Consider the following 14,075-nt stretch of genomic DNA (forward strand, 5'->3'; position numbering starts at 1 on the left):
AAATTTAAATTTCTCTATCCTCCAAACCCTTGGACATACACTAACGTAACTCTGACATGAAGTTGACATATACGTTCCCTCAAAGTGACATAAGGTTTGTCTCTCAGATGCCTACAGATCTGGAGATATTTGAATTTTAAAAATTGACTTTCGAATAATCTCGAGAAATTTAAATGTCTCTAACCTCCAAACCCTTGGACATACATTGTCGTGACTCCGACATGAAGTTGACATATACGTTCGCTCAAAGTGACATCAGGTTTGTCTCTCAGATTCCTACAGATCGGGAGATATTTGCCTTTTAAAAATTGACTTTCGAATAATCTCTTAAAAATTAAAATGTCTCTATCCTCCAAACCCTTGGACATACATTGACGTGACTCTGACATGAAGTTGATATATACGTTACCTCAAAGTGACATACGTTTTGTCTCTCAGATTCCTACAGATCGGGAGATATTTGCCTTTTAAAAATTGACTTTCGATTAATCTCTTAATTTTAAATGTCTTCATCCACCAAACCTTTGGACATACATTGACGTGACTCTGACATGAAGTTGAAATATGCGTTCCCTCAAAGTGACATAAGGTTTGTCTCTCAGATTCCTACAGATCGGGAGATATTTGCCTTTAACAAATTGACTTTCGGAATAATCTCGAAAAATTAAAATGTCTCTATCCTCCAAACCGTTGGACATACATTGACGTAACTCTGACAGGAAGTTGACATATACGTTCCCTCAAAGTGACATAAGGTTTGTCTCTCAGATGCCTACAGATCGGGAGATATTTGCATTTTAATAATTGACTTTCGAATAATCTCGAAAAATTAAAATGTCTCTATCCTCCAAATCCTTGGACATTCATTAACGTGACTCTGACATGAAGTTGACATATGCGTTGCCTCAAAGTGACATAAGGTTAGTCTCTCAGATTCCTACAGATCGGGAGATATTTGCCTTTTAAAATTGACTTTCGAATAATCTCGAAAAATTCAAATATCTCTATCCTCCAAACCCTTCTACATACATTGACAAGACTATGACATGAAGTTGACATATACGTTCCCTCAAAGTGACATAAGGTTTGCCTCTTAGATTCCTACAGATCGGGAGATACTTGCCTTTTAAAAATTGACTTTCGAATAATCTCGAAAAATTAAAACGTCCCTATCCTCCAAACCCTTGGACATACATTGACGAGACTCTGAAAGGAAGTTGACATATACGTTTCCTCAAAGTGACATAAGGTTTGTCTCTCAGATTCCTACAGATCGGGAGATATTTGCCTTTAACAAATTGACTTTCGAATAATCTCTAAAAATTTAAATGTCTCTATCCTCCAAACCCTTGGACATACATTGACGTGACTCTGACATGAAGTTGACATATACGTTCCCTCAAAGTGACATAATTTTTGTCTCTCAGATTCCTACAGATCGGGAGATATTTGCCTTTTAAAAATTGACTTTCGAATAATCTCTAAATTTTAAATGTCTCTATCCTCCAAACCTTTTGACATACATTGACGTAACTATGACATGAAGTTGACATATACGTTCCCTCAAAGTGACATATGTTTTGTCTCTAAGATTCCTACAGATCGGGAGATATTTGCCTTTTAAAAATTGACTTTCGAATAATCTCGAAAAATTTAAATGTCTCTATCCTCCAAACCCTTGGACATACATTGACGTGACTCTGACATGAAGTTGACATATACGTTCCCTCAAAGTGACATAAGTTTTGTCTATTAGATTCCTAAAGATCGGGAGATATTTACCTTTAAATATTGACTTTCGAATAATCTCGAAAAATTAAAACGTCTCTATCCTCCAAACCCTTGGACATACATTGACGTGACTCTGACAGGAAGTTGACATATACGTTCCCTCAAAGTGACATAAGGTTTGTCTCTCAGATTCCTACAGATCGGGAGATATTTGCCTTTCACAAATTGACTTTCGAATAATCTCGAAAAATTAAAATGTCTCTATCCTCCAAACCCTTGGACATACGTTGACGTAACTCTGACAGGAAGTTGACATATACGTTTCCTCAAAGTGACATAAGGTTTGTCTCACAGATTTCTACAGATCGGGAGATATTTGCCTTTTAAAAATTGACTTTCGAATAATCTCGAAAAATTTAAATGTCTCTATCCTCCAAACCCTTGGACATACATTGACGTGACTCTGACATGAAGTTGACATATACGTTCCCTCAAAGTGACATAAGTTTTGTCTCTTAGATTCCTACAGATCGGGAGATATTTACCTTTTAAAAATTGACTTTCAAATAATCTCGGAAAATTAAAATGTCTCTATCCTCCAAACCCTTGGACATACATTGACGTAACTCTGACATGTAGTTGGCATATGCGTTCCCTCAAAGTGACATAAGTTTTGTCTCTCAGATTCTTACAGATCGGGAGATATTTGCTTTTTAAAAATTGACTATCGAATAATCTCAAAAAATTAAAATGTCTCTATCCTCCAAACCCTTGGACATACATTGACGTAACTCTGACATGAAGTTGACATATACGTTCCCTCAAAGTGACATAATTTTTGTCTTTCAGATGCCTACAGATCGGGAGATATTTGCATTTCAATAATTGACTTTCGAATAATCTCGAGAAATTTAAATGTCTCTATCCTCCAAACCCTTGGACATACATTGACAAGACTATGACATGAAGTTGACATATACGTTCCCTCAAAGTGACATAAGGTTTGCCTCTTAGATGCCTACAGATCGGGAGATATTTGCCTTTCACAAATTGACTTTCGAATAATCTCGAAAAATTAAAATGTCTCTATCCTCCAAACCCTTGGACATACATTGACGTAACTCTGACATTAAGTTGACATATACGTTCCCTCAAAGTGACAATAGGTTTGTCTCTCAGATGCCTACAGATCGGGAGATATTTGCCTTTTAAAAATTGACTTTCGAATAATCTCGAAAAATTTAAATGTCTCCATCCTCCAAACCCTTGGACATACATTGACGTGACTCTGACATGAAGTTGACATATGCGTTCCCTCAAAGTGACATAAGGTTTGTCTCTCAGATTCCTACAGATCGGGAGATATTTGCCTTTAACAAATTGACTTTCGAATAATCTCGAAAAATTAAAATGTCTCTATCCTCCAAACCGTTGGACATACATTGACGTAACTCTGACAGGAAGTTAACATATACGTTCCCTCAAAGTGACATAAGTTTTGTCTCTCAGATGTCTACAGATCGGGAGATATTTGCATTTTAAAAATTGACTTTCGAATAATCTCGAAAAATTAAAATGTCTCTATCCTCCAAATCCTTGGACATACATTAACGTGACTCTGACATGAAGTTGACATATGCGTTGCCTCAAAGTTACATAAGGTTTGTCTCTCAGATTCCTACAGATCGGGAGATATTTGCCTTTTAAAAATTGACTTTCGAATAATCTCGAAAAATTCAAATGTGTCTATCCTCCAAACCCTTGGACATACATTGACAAGACTATGACATGAAGTTGACATATACGTTCCCTCAAAGTGACATAAGGTTTGCCTCTTAGATTCCTACAGATCGGGAGATATTTGCCTTTTAAAAATTGACTTTCGAATAATCTCTAAATTTTAAATGTCTCTATCCTCCAAACCTTTTGACATACATTGACGTAACTATGACATGAAGTTGACATATACGTTCCCTCAAAGTGACATATGTTTTGTCTCTAAGATTCCTACAGATCGGGAGATATTTGCCTTTTAAAAATTGACTTTCGAATAATCTCGAAAAATTTAAATGTCTCTATCCTCCAAACCCTTGGACATACATTGACGTGACTCTGACATGAAGTTGACATATACGTTCCCTCAAAGTGACATAAGTTTTGTCTATTAGATTCCTAAAGATCGGGAGATATTTACCTTTAAATATTGACTTTCGAATAATCTCGAAAAATTAAAACGTCTCTATCCTCCAAACCCTTGGACATACATTGACGTGACTCTGACAGGAAGTTGACATATACGTTCCCTCAAAGTGACATAAGGTTTGTCTCTCAGATTCCTACAGATCGGGAGATATTTGCCTTTCACAAATTGACTTTCGAATAATCTCGAAAAATTAAAATGTCTCTATCCTCCAAACCCTTGGACATACGTTGACGTAACTCTGACAGGAAGTTGACATATACGTTTCCTCAAAGTGACATAAGGTTTGTCTCACAGATTTCTACAGATCGGGAGATATTTGCCTTTTAAAAATTGACTTTCGAATAATCTCGAAAAATTTAAATGTCTCTATCCTCCAAACCCTTGGACATACATTGACGTGACTCTGACATGAAGTTGACATATACGTTCCCTCAAAGTGACATAAGTTTTGTCTCTTAGATTCCTACAGATCGGGAGATATTTACCTTTTAAAAATTGACTTTCAAATAATCTCGGAAAATTAAAATGTCTCTATCCTCCAAACCCTTGGACATACATTGACGTAACTCTGACATGTAGTTGGCATATGCGTTCCCTCAAAGTGACATAAGTTTTGTCTCTCAGATTCTTACAGATCGGGAGATATTTGCTTTTTAAAAATTGACTATCGAATAATCTCAAAAAATTAAAATGTCTCTATCCTCCAAACCCTTGGACATACATTGACGTAACTCTGACATGAAGTTGACATATACGTTCCCTCAAAGTGACATAATTTTTGTCTTTCAGATGCCTACAGATCGGGAGATATTTGCATTTCAATAATTGACTTTCGAATAATCTCGAGAAATTTAAATGTCTCTATCCTCCAAACCCTTGGACATACATTGACAAGACTATGACATGAAGTTGACATATACGTTCCCTCAAAGTGACATAAGGTTTGCCTCTTAGATGCCTACAGATCGGGAGATATTTGCCTTTCACAAATTGACTTTCGAATAATCTCGAAAAATTAAAATGTCTCTATCCTCCAAACCCTTGGACATACATTGACGTAACTCTGACATTAAGTTGACATATACGTTCCCTCAAAGTGACAATAGGTTTGTCTCTCAGATGCCTACAGATCGGGAGATATTTGCCTTTTAAAAATTGACTTTCGAATAATCTCGAAAAATTTAAATGTCTCCATCCTCCAAACCCTTGGACATACATTGACGTGACTCTGACATGAAGTTGACATATGCGTTCCCTCAAAGTGACATAAGGTTTGTCTCTCAGATTCCTACAGATCGGGAGATATTTGCCTTTAACAAATTGACTTTCGAATAATCTCGAAAAATTAAAATGTCTCTATCCTCCAAACCGTTGGACATACATTGACGTAACTCTGACAGGAAGTTAACATATACGTTCCCTCAAAGTGACATAAGTTTTGTCTCTCAGATGTCTACAGATCGGGAGATATTTGCATTTTAAAAATTGACTTTCGAATAATCTCGAAAAATTAAAATGTCTCTATCCTCCAAATCCTTGGACATACATTAACGTGACTCTGACATGAAGTTGACATATGCGTTGCCTCAAAGTGACATAAGGTTTGTCTCTCAGATTCCTACAGATCGGGAGATATTTGCCTTTTAAAAATTGACTTTCGAATAATCTCGAAAAATTCAAATGTGTCTATCCTCCAAACCCTTGGACATACATTGACAAGACTATGACATGAAGTTGACATATACGTTCCCTCAAAGTGACATAAGGTTTGCCTCTTAGATTCCTACAGATCGGGAGATATTTGCCTTTTAAAAATTGACTTTCGAATAATCTCTAAAAATTTAAATGTGTCTATCCTCCAAACCCTTGGACATACATTGACGTGACTCTGACACGAAGTTGATATATACGTTATCTCAAAGTGACATAAGTTTTGTCTCTCAGATTCCTACAGATCGGGAGATATTTGCCTTTTAAAAATTGACTTTCGAATAATCTCTAAATTTTAAATGTCTCTATCCTCCAAACCTTTTGACATACATTGACGTAACTATGACATGAAGTTGACATATACGTTCCCTCAAAGTGACATAAATTTTGTCTCTAAGATTCCTACAGATCGGGAGATATTTGCCTTTTAAAAATTGACTTACGAATAATCTCGAAAAATTCAAATGTCTCTATCCTCCAAACCCTTGGACATACTTTGACGTGACTCTGACATGAAGTTGACATATGCGTTCCCTCAAAGAGACATAAGGTTTGTCTCTCAGATTCCTACAGATCGGGAGATATTTGCCTTTTAAAAATTGACTTACGAATAATCTCGAAAAATTCAAATGTCTCTATCCTCCAAACCCTTGGACATACATTGACAAGACTATGACATGAAGTTGGCATATACGTTCCCTCAAAGTGACATAAGGTTTGCCTCTAAGGTTCCTACAGATCGGGAGATATTTGCCTTTTAAAAATTGACTTTCGATTAATCTCGAAAAATTAAAATGTCTCTATCCTCCAAACCCTTGGACATACATTGACGTGACTCTGACATGAAGTTGACATATGCGTTCCCTCAAAGAGACAGAAGGTTTGTCTCTCAGATTCCTACAGATCGGGAGATATTTGCCTTTTAAAAATTGACTTTCGAATAATCTCGAAAAATTCAAATGTCTCTATCCTCCAAACCCTTGGACATACATTGACTTGTCTCTGACATTAAGTTGACATATACGTTCCCTCAAAGTGACATAAGTTTTGTCTCTTAGATTCCTACAGATCGGGAGATATTTACCTTTCAAAAATTGACTTTCGAATAATCTCTAAAAATTTAAATGTCTCTATCCTCCAAACCCTTGGACATACATTGACGTGACTCTGACAGGAAGTTGACATATGCGTTCCCTCAAAGTGACATTAGTTTTGTCTCTCAGATTCTTACAGATCGGGAGATATTTGCCTTTTAAAAATTGACTATCGAATAATCTCAAAAAATTTAAATGTCTCTATCCTCCAAACCCTAGGACATACATTGACGTAACTCTGACATGAAGTTGACATATACGTTCCCTCAAAGTGACATAAAGTTTGTCTTTCAGATGCCTACAGATCGGGAGATATTTGCATTTTAATAATTGACTTTCGGATAATCTCGAGAAATTTAAATGTCTCTATCCTCCAAACCCTTGGACATACATTGACAAGACTATTACATGAAGTTGACATATACGTTCCCTCAAAGCGACATCAGGTTTGCCTCTTAGATTCCTACAGATCGGGAGATATTTGTTTTTTAAAAATGACTTTCGAATAATCTCGAAAAATTAAAACGTCTCTATCCTCCAAACCCTTGGACATACATTGACGTGACTCTGACAGGAAGTTGACATATACGTTCCCTGAAAGTGACATAAGGTTTGTCTCTCAGATTCCTACAGATCGGGAGATATTTGCCTTTTAAAAATTGACTTTCGAATAATCTCGAAAAATTCAAATGTGTCTATCCTCCAAACCCTTGGACATACATTGACAAGACTATGACATGAAGTTGACATATACGTTCCCTCAAAGTGACATAAGGTTTGCCTCTTAGATTCCTACAGATCGGGAGATATTTGCCTTTTAAAAATTGAATTTCGAATAATCTCTAAAAATTTAAATGTGTCTATCCTCCAAACCCTTGGACATACATTGACGTGACTCTGACACGAAGTTGATATATACGTTATCTCAAAGTGACATAAGTTTTGTCTCTCAGATTCCTACAGATCGGGAGATATTTGCCTTTTAAAAATTGACTTTCGAATAATCTCTAAATTTTAAATGTCTCTATCCTCCAAACCTTTTGACATACATTGACGTAACTATGACATGAAGTTGACATATACGTTCCCTCAAAGTGACATAAGTTTTGTCTCTAAGATTCCTACATATCGGGAGATATTTGCCTTTTAAAAATTGACTTACGAATAATCTCGAAAAATTCAAATGTCTCTATCCTCCAAACCCTTGGACATACTTTGACGTGACTCTGACATGAAGTTGACATATGCGTTCCCTCAAAGAGACATAAGGTTTATCTCTCAGATTCCTACAGATCGGGAGATATTTGCCTTTTAAAAATTGACTTACGAATAATCTCGAAAAATTCAAATGTCTCTATCCTCCAAACCCTTGGACATACATTGACAAGACTATGACATGAAGTTGGCATATACGTTCCCTCAAAGTGACATAAGGTTTGCCTCTAAGGTTCCTACAGATCGGGAGATATTTGCCTTTTAAAAATTGACTTTCGATTAATCTCGAAAAATTAAAATGTCTCTATCCTCCAAACCCTTGGACATACATTGACGTGACTCTGACATGAAGTTGACATATGCGTTCCCTCAAAGAGACAGAAGGTTTGTCTCTCAGATTCCTACAGATCGGGAGATATTTGCCTTTTAAAAATTGACTTTCGAATAATCTCGAAAAATTCAAATGTCTCTATCCTCCAAACCCTTGGACATACATTGACGTAACTCTGACAGGAAGTTGACATATACGTTTCCTCAAAGTGACATAAGTTTTGTCTCTCAGATTCCTACAGATCGGGAGATATTTGCCTTTTAAAAATTGACTTTCGAATAATCTCGAAAAATTTAAATGTCTCTATCCTCCAAACCCTTGGACATACATTGACGTGACTCTGACAGGAAGTTGACATATGCGTTCCCTCAAAGTGACATTAGTTTTGTCTCTCAGATTCTTACAGATCGGGATATATTTGCCTTTTAAAAATTGACTATCGAATAATCTCAAAAAATTTAAATGTCTCTATCCTCCAAACCCTAGGACATACATTGACGTAACTCTGACATGAAGTTGACATATACGTTCCCTCAAAGTGACATAAAGTTTGTCTTTCAGATGCCTACAGATCGGGAGATATTTGCATTTTAATAATTGACTTTCGAATAATCTCGAGAAATTTAAATGTCTCTATCCTCCAAACCCTTGGACATACATTGACAAGACTATTACATGAAGTTGACATATACGTTCCCTCAAAGCGACATCAGGTTTGCCTCTTAGATTCCTACAGATCGGGAGATATTTGTTTTTTAAAAAATGACTTTCGAATAATCTCGAAAAATTAAAACGTCTCTATCCTCCAAACCCTTGGACATACATTGACGTGACTCTGACAGGAAGTTGACATATACGTTCCCTGAAAGTGACATAAGGTTGGTCTCTCAGATTGCTACAGATCGGGAGATATTTGCCTTTCACAAATTGACTTTCGAATAATCTCGAAAAATTAAAATGTCTCTATCCTCCAAACCCTTGGACATACATTGACGTAACTCTGACATTAAGTTGACATATACGTTCCCTCAAAGTGACAATAGGTTTGTCTCTCAGATGCCTACAGATCGGGAGATATTTGCATTTTAAAAACTGACTTTCGAATAATCTCGAAAAATTTAAATGTCTCTATCCTCCAAACCCTTGGACATACATTGACGTGACTCTGACATGAAGTTGACATATGCGTTCCCTCAAAGAGACATAAGGTTTGTCTCTCAGATTCCCACAGATCGGGAGATATTTGCCTTTTAAAAATTGACTTTCGAATAATCTCGAAAAATTTAAATGTCTCCATCCTCCAAACCCTTGGACATACATTGACGTGACTCTGACATGAAGTTGACATATGCGTTCCCTCAAAGTGACATAAGGTTTGTCTCTCAGATTCCTACAGATCGGGAGATATTTGCCTTTAACAAATTGACTTTCGAATAATCTCGAAAAATTAAAATGTCTCTATCCTCCAAACCGTTGGACATACATTGACGTAACTCTGACAGGAAGTTAACATATACGTTCCCTCAAAGTGACATAAGTTTTGTCTCTCAGATGTCTACAGATCGGGAGATATTTGCATTTTAAAAATTGACTTTCGAATAATCTCTAAAAATTAAAATGTCTCTATCCTCCAAATCCTTGGACATACATTAACGTGACTCTGACATGAAGTTGACATATGCGTTGCCTCAAAGTGACATAAGGTTTGTCTCTCAGATTCCTACAGATCGGGAGATATTTGCCTTTTAAAAATTGACTTTCGAATAATCTCGAAAAATTCAAATGTGTCTATCCTCCAAACCCTTGGACATACATTGACAAGACTATGACATGAAGTTGACATATACGTTCCCTCAAAGTGACATAAGGTTTGCCTCTTAGATTCCTACAGATCGGGAGATATTTGCCTTTTAAAAATTGACTTTCGAATAATCTCTAAAAATTTAAATGTGTCTATCCTCCAAACCCTTGGACATACATTGACGTGACTCTGACACGAAGTTGATATATACGTTATCTCAAAGTGACATAAGTTTTGTCTCTCAGATTCCTACAGATCGGGAGATATTTGCCTTTTAAAAATTGACTTTCGAATAATCTCTAAATTTTAAATGTCTCTATCCTCCAAACCTTTTGACATACATTGACGTAACTATGACATGAAGTTGACATATACGTTCCCTCAAAGTGACATAAGTTTTGTCTCTAAGATTCCTACAGATCGGGAGATATTTGCCTTTTAAAAATTGACTTACGAATAATCTCGAAAAATTCAAATGTCTCTATCCTCCAAACCCTTGGACATACTTTGACGTGACTCTGACATGAAGTTGACATATGCGTTCCCTCAAAGAGACAGAAGGTTTGTCTCTCAGATTCCTACAGATCGGGAGATATTTGCCTTTTAAAAATTGACTTTCGAATAATCTCGAAAAATTCAAATGTCTCTATCCTCCAAACCCTTGGACATACATTGACGTAACTCTGACAGGAAGTTGACATATACGTTTCCTCAAAGTGACATAAGTTTTGTCTCTCAGATTCCTACAGATCGGGAGATATTTGCCTTTTAAAAATTGACTTTCGAATAATCTCGAAAAATTTAAATGTCTCTATCCTCCAAACCCTTGGACATACATTGACGTGACTCTGACAGGAAGTTGACATATGCGTTCCCTCAAAGTGACATTAGTTTTGTCTCTCAGATTCTTACAGATCGGGATATATTTTCCTTTTAAAAATTGACTATCGAATAATCTCAAAAAATTTAAATGTCTCTATCCTCCAAACCCTAGGACATACATTGACGTAACTCTGACATGAAGTTGACATATACGTTCCCTCAAAGTGACATAAAGTTTGTCTTTCAGATGCCTACAGATCGGGAGATATTTGCATTTTAATAATTGACTTTCGAATAATCTCGAGAAATTTAAATGTCTCTATCCTCCAAACCCTTGGACATACATTGACAAGACTATTACATGAAGTTGACATATACGTTCCCTCAAAGCGACATCAGGTTTGCCTCTTAGATTCCTACAGATCGGGAGATATTTGTTTTTTAAAAAATGACTTTCGAATAATCTCGAAAAATTAAAACGTCTCTATCCTCCAAACCCTTGGACATACATTGACGTGACTCTGACAGGAAGTTGACATATACGTTCCCTGAAAGTGACATAAGGTTGGTCTCTCAGATTGCTACAGATCGGGAGATATTTGCCTTTCACAAATTGACTTTCGAATAATCTCGAAAAATTAAAATGTCTCTATCCTCCAAACCCTTGGACATACATTGACGTAACTCTGACATTAAGTTGACATATACGTTCCCTCAAAGTGACAATAGGTTTGTCTCTCAGATGCCTACAGATCGGGAGATATTTGCATTTTAAAAACTGACTTTCGAATAATCTCGAAAAATTTAAATGTCTCTATCCTCCAAACCCTTGGACATACATTGACGTGACTCTGACATGAAGTTGACATATGCGTTCCCTCAAAGAGACATAAGGTTTGTCTCTCAGATTCCCACAGATCGGGAGATATTTGCCTTTTAAAAATTGACTTTCGAATAATCTCGAAAAATTTAAATGTCTCCATCCTCCAAACCCTTGGACATACATTGACGTGACTCTGACATGAAGTTGACATATGCGTTCCCTCAAAGTGACATAAGGTTTGTCTCTCAGATTCCTACAGATCGGGAGATATTTGCCTTTAACAAATTGACTTTCGAATAATCTCGAAAAATTAAAATGTCTCTATCCTCCAAACCGTTGGACATACATTGACGTAACTCTGACAGGAAGTTAACATATACGTTCCCTCAAAGTGACATAAGTTTTGTCTCTCAGATGTCTACAGATCGGGAGATATTTGCATTTTAAAAATTGACTTTCGAATAATCTCTAAAAATTAAAATGTCTCTATCCTCCAAATCCTTGGACATACATTAACGTGACTCTGACATGAAGTTGACATATGCGTTGCCTCAAAGTGACATAAGGTTTGTCTCTCAGATTCCTACAGATCGGGAGATATTTGCCTTTTAAAAATTGACTTTCGAATAATCTCGAAAAATTCAAATGTGTCTATCCTCCAAACCCTTGGACATACATTGACAAGACTATGACATGAAGTTGACATATACGTTCCCTCAAAGTGACATAAGGTTTGCCTCTTAGATTCCTACAGATCGGGAGATATTTGCCTTTTAAAAATTGACTTTCGAATAATCTCTAAAAATTTAAATGTGTCTATCCTCCAAACCCTTGGACATACATTGACGTGACTCTGACACGAAGTTGATATATACGTTATCTCAAAGTGACATAAGTTTTGTCTCTCAGATTCCTACAGATCGGGAGATATTTGCCTTTTAAAAATTGACTTTCGAATAATCTCTAAATTTTAAATGTCTCTATCCTCCAAACCTTTTGACATACATTGACGTAACTATGACATGAAGTTGACATATACGTTCCCTCAAAGTGACATAAGTTTTGTCTCTAAGATTCCTACAGATCGGGAGATATTTGCCTTTTAAAAATTGACTTACGAATAATCTCGAAAAATTCAAATGTCTCTATCCTCCAAACCCTTGGACATACTTTGACGTGACTCTGACATGAAGTTGACATATGCGTTCCCTCAAAGAGACATAAGGTTTGTCTCTCAGATTCCTACAGATCGGGAGATATTTGCCTTTTAAAAATTGACTTACGAATAATCTCGAAAAATTCAAATGTCTCTATCCTCCAAACCCTTGGACATACATTGACAAGACTATGACATGAAGTTGGCATATACGTTCCCTCAAAGTGACATAAGGTTTGCCTCTAAGGTTCCTACAGATCGGGAGATATTTGCCTTTTAAAAATTGACTTTCGATTAATCTCGAAAAATTAAAATGTCTCTATCCTCCAAACCCTTGGACATACATTGACGTGACTCTGACATGAAGTTGACATATGCGTTCCCTCAAAGAGACAGAAGGTTTGTCTCTCAGATTCCTACAGATCGGGAGATATTTGCCTTTTAAAAATTGACTTTCGAATAATCTCGAAAAATTCAAATGTCTCTATCCTCCAAACCCTTGGACATACATTGACTTGTCTCTGACATTAAGTTGACATATACGTTCCCTCAAAGTGACATAAGTTTTGTCTCTTAGATTCCTACAGATCGGGAGATATTTACCTTTCAAAAATTGACTTTCGAATAATCTCTAAAAATTTAAATGTCTCTATCCTCCAAACCCTTGGACATACATTGACGTGACTCTGACAGGAAGTTGACATATGCGTTCCCTCAAAGTGACATTAGTTTTGTCTCTCAGATTCTTACAGATCGGGAGATATTTGCCTTTTAAAAATTGACTATCGAATAATCTCAAAAAATTTAAATGTCTCTATCCTCCAAACCCTAGGACATACATTGACGTAACTCTGACATGAAGTTGACATATACGTTCCCTCAAAGTGACATAAAGTTTGTCTTTCAGATGCCTACAAATCGGGAGATATTTGCATTTTAATAATTGACTTTCGAATAATCTCGAGAAATTTAAATGTCTCTATCCTCCAAACCCTTGGACATACATTGACAAGACTATTACATGAAGTTGACATATACGTTCCCTCAAAGCGACATCAGGTTTGCCTCTTAGATTCCTACAGATCGGGAGATATTTGTTTTTTTAAAAATGACTTTCGAATAATCTCGAAAAATTAAAACGTCTCTATCCTCCAAACCCTTGGACATACATTGACGTGACTCTGACAGG

This window comes from Zootermopsis nevadensis, unplaced genomic scaffold, assembly GCF_977971745.1.
Source record: "Zootermopsis nevadensis isolate Lab colony 2312 unplaced genomic scaffold, Znev_1.0 Znev_ptg000028l, whole genome shotgun sequence".
In the NCBI taxonomy this organism is placed as follows: domain Eukaryota; kingdom Metazoa; phylum Arthropoda; class Insecta; order Blattodea; family Termopsidae; genus Zootermopsis; species Zootermopsis nevadensis.